Source organism: Cetorhinus maximus, unplaced genomic scaffold, assembly GCF_964194155.1.
Source record: "Cetorhinus maximus unplaced genomic scaffold, sCetMax3.hap1.1 HAP1_SCAFFOLD_4852, whole genome shotgun sequence".
NCBI classification, from domain to species: domain Eukaryota; kingdom Metazoa; phylum Chordata; class Chondrichthyes; order Lamniformes; family Cetorhinidae; genus Cetorhinus; species Cetorhinus maximus.
This window is the reverse complement of record NW_027600751.1, coordinates 2,501-10,208: the sequence shown is the minus strand read 5'-3', so window position 1 is coordinate 10,208 and position 7,708 is coordinate 2,501. Positions and strand designations below refer to the sequence as shown.

General features: G+C 55.3%; 1 long non-coding RNA gene across 1 annotated transcript in view; it reads left to right on the top strand.

Annotated features, from left to right (window-relative positions):
- Nucleotides 1-48: 48 nt before the first annotated feature.
- LOC144678610 (uncharacterized) overlaps nucleotides 49-7,708 on the top strand; it is an 8,852-nt gene continuing 1,192 nt past the window's right edge. Inside the window, exons 1-3 of the long non-coding RNA XR_013576142.1 lie at nucleotides 49-182; nucleotides 2,140-2,313; nucleotides 3,348-3,391. This is a non-coding gene — a long non-coding RNA (uncharacterized LOC144678610). The remainder of the gene's footprint in view (nucleotides 183-2,139; nucleotides 2,314-3,347; nucleotides 3,392-7,708) is intronic.

Here is a 7,708-nt window from a genome sequence, read left to right as displayed (position 1 = left end):
GGAGTGTTCTCCCTGACGTGACCCGCTTGTCCTCCTCCCTCTTTGGCAGGCGTGTGCACATCACGGACTCCACCCTGCACCACCTGGGTGGAGCGTACCAGGTGCAGGAGGGCAACGGGCACCTGAGAGACCCCTACCTGAAGGAGCACCGGATCGTCACGTACTTGGTCGTTGATCCTCGGGTGAGCGGCACCGAGGGGGGGGAAGGGAGGGGAGGATGGGGTGGGGGGGGCAGGGAGTGGAGAGCCAACGAGGTGGGGGGAGGGAGCTAGGGTAGGGGAGAGAGCATACTGCAAGGTCGGTGGGGGGGAGGGAGGAGGGGGCGTGCCTGGGATGAGGGCCCCAAGCCTGAGGCCTCTTGGCGATGGACCCCAGCAGGGGCCCCCCAAAGGAGGGCGAAATGAGGCCTGGGCCAGGGCCATAAGACCATAAGACCAAGGAGCAGAAATTAGGCCATTCGGCCCATCGAGTCTGCTCCGCCATTCAATCATGGCTGATAAGTTTCTCAACCCCATTCTCCCGCCTTCTCCCTGTAACCTTTGATCCCCTTACCAATCAAGAACCTATCTATCTCGGTCTTAAATACACTCAATGACCTGGCCTCCACAGCCTTCTGTGGCAATGAATTCCATACATTCACCACTCTCTGGCTAAAGAAGTTTCTCCTCATCTCTGTTCTAAAAGGTCTTCCCTTTACTCTGAGGCTGTGCCCTTGGGTCCTAGTCTCTCCTACTCATGGAAACATCTTCCCCACGTCCACTCTATCCAGGCCTTTCAGTATTCTGTAAGTTTCAATCAGATCCCCCCTCATCCTTCTAAACTCCATCGAGTATAGACCCAGAGTCCTCAAACGTTCCTCATATGTTAAGCCTTTCGTTCCTGGCCTCAGAGGAGAGGGTGGAATCGGAGTGAATGGATAGGGTCAAGGGTCAACCCGCAGAGCCTGTGGAGACGCAACGAATGGTGGGTTACGGAGATAAAATGGGAGACGGGGAGGAGGTGGGGGTGAGCGATAGTTTTGAAGAACGAGAGGGGATCTTATTGAGACAGATAAGATCCTGAGGGGGGCGAGAGGGGGTTTGACAGGGTGGATGCTGAGAGGATGTTTCCCCTCTTGTGGGGGAGGGAATCTAGAACGAGGTGGGGGGGCACAGTTTAAAAATAAGGCGGGGAGGGTCTCCCATTGAAGAGGGAGACGAGGAGGAATTTCTTCTCTCGTGGTGGGGTGTCAGTCTGTGGGATTCTCTCCCCCACAGAGAGCGGCGGAGGCCGGGTCACTGAATATATCCGAGGCCGAGTTAGACAGAGTTTCGATCGACGAGGGAGTCGAGGGTTATGGGAGAGGGAGCAGAGTGGAGGGAGAGGGAGGAGGGGAGGCTGACAGGAAAGTGGATTCGAGGCCACAATCGGATCAGCTCAAGGGGCCGAATGGCCTCACCTGCTCTTATGAGCTGGGGTTGAGGGAAGAGGTGAGGTCGAGGGAGGAGGTGGGGTTGAGAGAGGAGGTGGGGTTGAGGGAGGATGAAGCGGGGACGAGGGAGGAGGAGGCGGTGGGGATGAGGGGGGAGGGACGAGGCCTTTAGGCCCCTGTTCTCAATAAGCTTCTTTGACGGACTCGAGCCAGAGCCCAAGATGGCGCCCGTCACCGCGGTAACCAGGGGGGGCACACTCCATGCGGCAGGGGGTTGAAGGTCGCCGTATTAATGCTCCATCATCCTGCCCTCCCTCCCTTTCTCTTTCCCTCCCTCCCTCTCTCCCTCCCTCTTTCTCTCTCTCTCCCTCCCTCTCACCCTTCCTCCCCCTCTCCATCCTCCTCTCCCTCTCTCTCTCCCGCCCTCCTTCTCCCCCTCCCCCCTCCCTCCCTCCCTCTCCCTCCCTCCTCCCTCCCTCTCTCCCTTCTTCCCTCTCTCCCTTCCCCTCCATCCCTCTGTCCCTCCCTTTCTCTCTCTCCCTCTCTCTCTCTCCCTCCCTCCTCCCTCCCTCTCCCTCTCTCTCTCTCCCTCTCCCCCTCCCTCTCTCCCTCCCTCTCTCCCTCTCCCCTCCCTTTCTCCCTCTCTCCCTCTCCCTGTCCCTCCCTCCCCCTCTCTCTCCCTCCCTCCCCCTCCCTCTCTCCCTCTCCCTCCCTCCCTCCCTCTCCAGGCCGAGGAGGAATACTGCGAGGAGTCCCTGCTGCAGGACCCCGGCGACTGCGCCAAGATCAGGGCCTCGGTGCGCATGACCCGCTACCTGGAATCGTGGGGAGCCGCCAAGCCCTTTGCCCACCTCCATCACCGGGACAGCCTGCCCGTCGAGACGCCAACCTTCAACCGCATGGTGAGTCCCGCCGCCAGGGGGGCAGAAGGGGGGCTGGGGGATGGGAGACGTGAGGCGGGCCCCTCCCTGGATTCCTCATTCCCTTCCCTACAGGCATTGGCATCTGCGGTTGGTGGGGGTGGGGGCGAGGGTCAGGGGTACTGGGCACTTGTCCATCGTGGGGTCGAGGCCTGTCTGGTGGCTCTCACCCTCGCCAGAAGGTCGTGGGTTTCGAGTGACCCCCCCACTCCCCCAGGTGCTCCAGGGCCCCCCCACAATCCAGGGCCGGCACTGTTCACCGCCGGCGCCAAGGGGAGAGCTGCACTGCCTTTCGGTCCTCCGGGTGAGGAGTTTAAACCGAGGCGGGCGATGAAGCTCCCTCGGCCGCTGTTGGAGGAGGAGCAGAGGAGGAGAGTTCTCCCCGGCGTCCTGGGGCTCCACCAGTTATCCCTCAAGCCAACATGGCTCAAAGCCAACATGACTCGTACCCTGACCAAGCCTGCGGCACGGGCCTCATACCCTGACCGAGCCTGAGACACGGGCCTCAAACCCTGACCGAGCCTGAGACACGGGCCTCAAACCCTGACCGAGCCTGCGGCATGGGCCTCATACCCTGACCGAGCCTGCGACACAGGCCTCAAACCCTGACCGAGCCTGCGACACGGGCCTCATACCCTGACGGAGCCTGCGACACAGGCCTCAAACCCTGACCGAGCCTGCGACACAGGCCTCAAACCCTGACCGAGCCTGCGACACAGGCCTCAAACCCTGACCGAGCCTGCGGCATGGGCCTCAAACCCTGACCGAGCCTGCGACACAGGCCTCAAACCCTGACCGAGCCTGCGACACGGGCCTCATACCCTGACGGAGCCTGCGACACAGGCCTCAAACCCTGACCGAGCCTGCGACACAGGCCTCATACCCTGACCAAGCCTGCAACACAGGCTTCATATCCCATGGGATTGGGTGTTTTGAGCGAGGACTGTTGGTTCATGGCATGTGAATTAAACTCTAACACATTGAAATCTGTTCTGTTCTTCCATTCTCATTTGTAGGACATCCCGATGGGAAATATTGCCTCACATCGGAACCTCGACAGGTACAGAAAACATTGCACTGGATCTTCACTCCTGTCCCTCTCAGGGAGATGCCTGTTGCTGGTGTCAGTTGTTGTTGTCGATGGTATCAGTTGTTGTTGTCGATGGTGTCAGTCGTTGTTGTCGGATGGTGTCAGTTGTTGATGTCAACGATGTCGGTTGTTGTTGTCAATGGTGTCGGTTGTTGTTGTCAATGCTGTCAGTTGTTGTTATTGATGGTGTCAGTTGTTGTTGCCGAAGGTGTCAGTTGTTATTATTGATGGTGTCAGTTGTTGTTATTGATGGTGTCAGTTGTTGTTGCCGAAGGTGTCAGTTGTTGTTATTGATGGTGTCAGTTGTTGGTGTCAATGATGTCAGTCGTTGTTGTCGATGGTGTCAGTTGTTGTTGTCAATGCTGTCGGTTGTTGTTATTGATGGTGTCAGTTGTTGTTGTCGATGGTGTCAGTTGTTGTTATTGATGGTGTCAGTTGTTCTTATCGATGGTGTCAGTTGTTGTTGCCGAAGGTGTCAGTTGTTGTCGTCGATGGTGTCAGTCGTTGTTGTCGATGGTGTCAGTCGTTGTTGTTGATGGTGTCAGTCATTGTTATTGATGGTGTCAGTTGTTGTTATTGATGGTGTCAGTTGTTGTTATTGATGGTGTCAGTTGTTGTTGTCGATGGTGTCAGTCGTTGTTGTCGATGGTGTCAGTTGTTGGTGTCAATGATGTCGGTTGTTGCAAATGGTGTCGGTTGTTGTTATTGATGGTGTCAGTTGTTGGTGTTGATGGTGTCAGTTGTTGGAGTCAATGGTGTCAGTTGTTGTTGTCAATGGTGTTGGTTGTTGTTATTGATGGTGTCAGTTGTTGTTGTCGATGGTGTCAGTTGTTGTTGTCGATGGTGTCAGTTGTTGTTATTGATGGTGCCAGTTGTTGTCGTTGGTGTCAGTTGTTGGTGTCGATGGTGTCAGTTGTTGGAGTCAATGGTGTCAGTTGTTGTTGTCAATGGTGTCGTTTGTTGTTATTGATGGCGTCAGTTGTTGTCGATGGTGTCAGCTGTTGTTGTCGATGGTGTCAGTCGTTGTTGTCGATGGTGTCAGTTGTTGGTGTCAATGATGTCGGTTGTTGTAAATGGTGTCGGTTGTTGTTGTCGATGGTGTCAGTTGTTGTTGTCGATGGTGTCAGTTGTTGTTATTGATGTCAGTTGTTGGTGTCAATGGTGTCGGTTGTTGTTATTGATGGAGTCATTTGTTGTTGTCGATGGTGTCAGTTGTTGTTATTGATGGAGTCAGTTGTTGTTGTCGATGGTGTCAGTTGTTGTTGTTGATGGTGTCAGTTGTTGTTATTGATGGTGTCAGTCGTTATTGATGGTGTCAGGTGTTGTTGTCGATGGTGTCAGTTGTTGGTGTCAATGATGTCGGTTGTTGTAAATGGTGTCAGTTGTTGTTATTGATGGTGTCAGTTGTTGTTGCCGAAGGTGTCAGTTGTTGTTGTCGATGGTGTCAGTTGTTGTTGTCGATGGTGTCAGTTGTTGTTATTGATGGTGTCAGTTGTTGTTGCCGAAGGTGTCAGTTGTTGTTGTCGATGGTGTCGGTTGTTGGTGTCGATGGTGTCGGGTGTTGTTGTCGATGGTGTCGGTTGTTGTTGTCGATGGTGTCGGGTGTCGTTGTCGATGGTGTCGGGTGTTGTTGTCGATGGTGTCGGTTGTTGTTGTCGATGGTGTCGGTCGTTGGTGTCGATGGTGTCGGGTGTTGTTGTCGATGGTGTCGGTTGTTGTTGTCGATGGTGTCGGGTGTCGTTGTCGTTGGTGTCGATGGTGTCGGGTGTTGGTGTCGATGGTGTCGGGTGTTGTTGTTGTCCATGGTGTCGGGTGTTGGTGTCGATGGTGTCGGGTGTTGGTGTCGATGGTGTCGGGTTGTTGGTGTCGATGGTGTCGGGTGTTGTTGTCGATGGCGTCGGGTGTTGTCGATGGTGTCAGGTGTTGTTGTCGATGGTGTCGGCTGTTGTTGTCGATGGTGTCGGGTGTTGTTGTCGATGGTGTCGGTTGTTGGTGTCGATGGTGTCGGGTGTTGTTGCTGTCGATGGTGTCGGGTGTTGGTGTCGATGGTGTCGGGTGTTGTTGTCGATGGTGTCGGGTGTTGGTGTCAATGGTGTCGGGTGTTGTTGTCGACGGTGTAGGTTGTTGGTGTCGACGGTGTCGGGTGTTGTTGTCGATGGTGTCGGGTGTTGTTGTCGATGGTGTCGGGTGTTGTTGTCGATGGTGTCGGTTGTTGTCGATGGTGTCGGTTGTTGGTGTCGACGGTGTCGGGTGTTGTTGTCGATGGTGTCGGGTGTTGTTGTCGATGGTGTCGGGTGTTGTTGTCGATGGTGTCAGTTGTTGTCGATGGTGTCGGGTGTTGGTGTCGATGGTGTCGGTTGTCGGTGTCGAATGTGCCGGGTGTTGGTGTCGGGTGTTGTTGTCGATGGTGTCGGGTGTTGTTGTCGATGGTGTCGGGTGTTGTTGTCCATGGTGTCGGGTGTAGTTGTCGATGGTGTCGGGTGTTGGTGTCGATGGTGTCGGGTGTTGGTGTCGATGGTGTCGATTGTTGGTGTCGATGGTGTCGGGTGTTTGTGTCGATGGTGTCGGGTGTTGGTGTCGATGGTGTCGGGTGTTGGTGTCGATGGTGTCGATTGTCGGTGTCGATGGTGACGATTGTCGGTGTCGATGGTGTCGATTGTTGGTGTCGATGGTGTCGATTGCCGGTGTCGATGATGTCGGTTGTCGGTGTCGATGGTGTCGGTTGTTGGTGTCGATGGTGTCGGTTGTTGTTGTCGATGGTGTCGGGTGTTGGTGTCGATGGTGTCGGGTGTTGTTGTCGATGGTGTCAGGTGTTGGTGTCAATGGTGTCTGGTGTTGTTGTCGATGGTGTCAGTTGTTGTCGATGGTGTCGGGTGTTGGTGTCGATGGTGTCGGTTGTCGGTGTCGAATGTGCCGGGTGTTGGTGTCGGGTGTTGTTGTCGATGGTGTCGGGTGTTGTTGTCGATGGTGTCGGGTGTTGTTGTCGATGGTGTCGGGTGTAGTTGTCGATGGTGTCGGGTGTTGGTGTCGATGGTGTCGGGTGTTGGTGTCGATGGTGTCGGGTGATGGTGTCGATGGTGTCGGGTGTTGGTGTCGATGGTATCGGGTGTTGGTGTCGATGGTGTCGGGTGTTGTTGTCGATGCTGTCGGTTGTTGGTGTCGACGGTGTCGGTTGTTGTCGACGGTGTCGGTTGTTGGTGTCGACGGTGTCGGGTGTTGTTGTCGATGGTGTCGGGTGTTGTTGTCGATGGTGTCGGTTGTTGGTGTCGACGGTGTCGGGTGTCGGTATCGATGGTGTCGTGTGTTGTTGTCGATGGTGTCGGTTGTCGGTGTCGATGGTGTCGGTTGTTGTTGTTGACGGTGTCGGGTGTTGTTGTCGATGGTGTCGGGTGTTGTTGTCGATGGTGTCGGGTGTTGGTGTCGATGGTGTCGGTTGTCGGTGTCGATGGTGCCGGGTGTTGGTGTCGATGGTGTCGGTTGTCGGTGTCGATGGTGCCGGGTGTTGGTGTCGATGGTGTCGGTTGTTGTTGTCGATGGTGTCGGGTGTTGTTGTCGATGGTGTCGTTTGTTGTTGTTGATGGTGTCAGTTGTTGGTGTCGATGGTGTCGGGTGTTGGTGTCGATGGTGTCGGGTGTTGGTGTCGGGTGTTGTTGTCGATGGTGTCGTTTGTTGTTGTTGATGGTGTCAGTTGTTGGTGTCGATGGTGTCGGGTGTTGGTGTCGATGGTGTCGGGTGTTGGTGTCGGTTGTTGGTGTCGATGGTGTCGGGTGTTGGTGTCGATGGTGTCGGGTGTTGTTGTCGATGGTGTCGGGTGTTGTTATCAGTTGTTGGTGTCGATGGTGTCGTGTGTTGTTTCTCGATGGTGTCGGGTGTTGTTGTCGATGGTGTCGGGTATTGTTGTCGATGGTGTCGGTTGTTGTTGTCGATGGTGTCGGGTGTTGTTGTCGATGGTGTCGGGTGTTGGTGTCGATGGTGTCGGTTGCTGTTGTCGATGGTGTCGGTTGTTGGTGTCGAAGGTGTCGGTTGTTGTTGTCGATGGTGTCGATTGTTGGTGTCGATGGTGTCGGTTGCTGTTGTCGATGGTGTCGGTTGTTGGTGTCGACGGTGTCGGTTGTTGTCGACGGTGTCGGTTGTTGGTGTCGACGGTGTCGGGTGTTGTTGTCGATGGTGTCGGGTGTTGTTGTCGATGGTGTCGGTTGTTGGTGTCGACGGTGTCGGGTGTCGGTATCGATGGTGTCGTGTGTTGTTGTCGATGGTGTCGGTTGTCGGTGTCGATGGTGTCGGTTG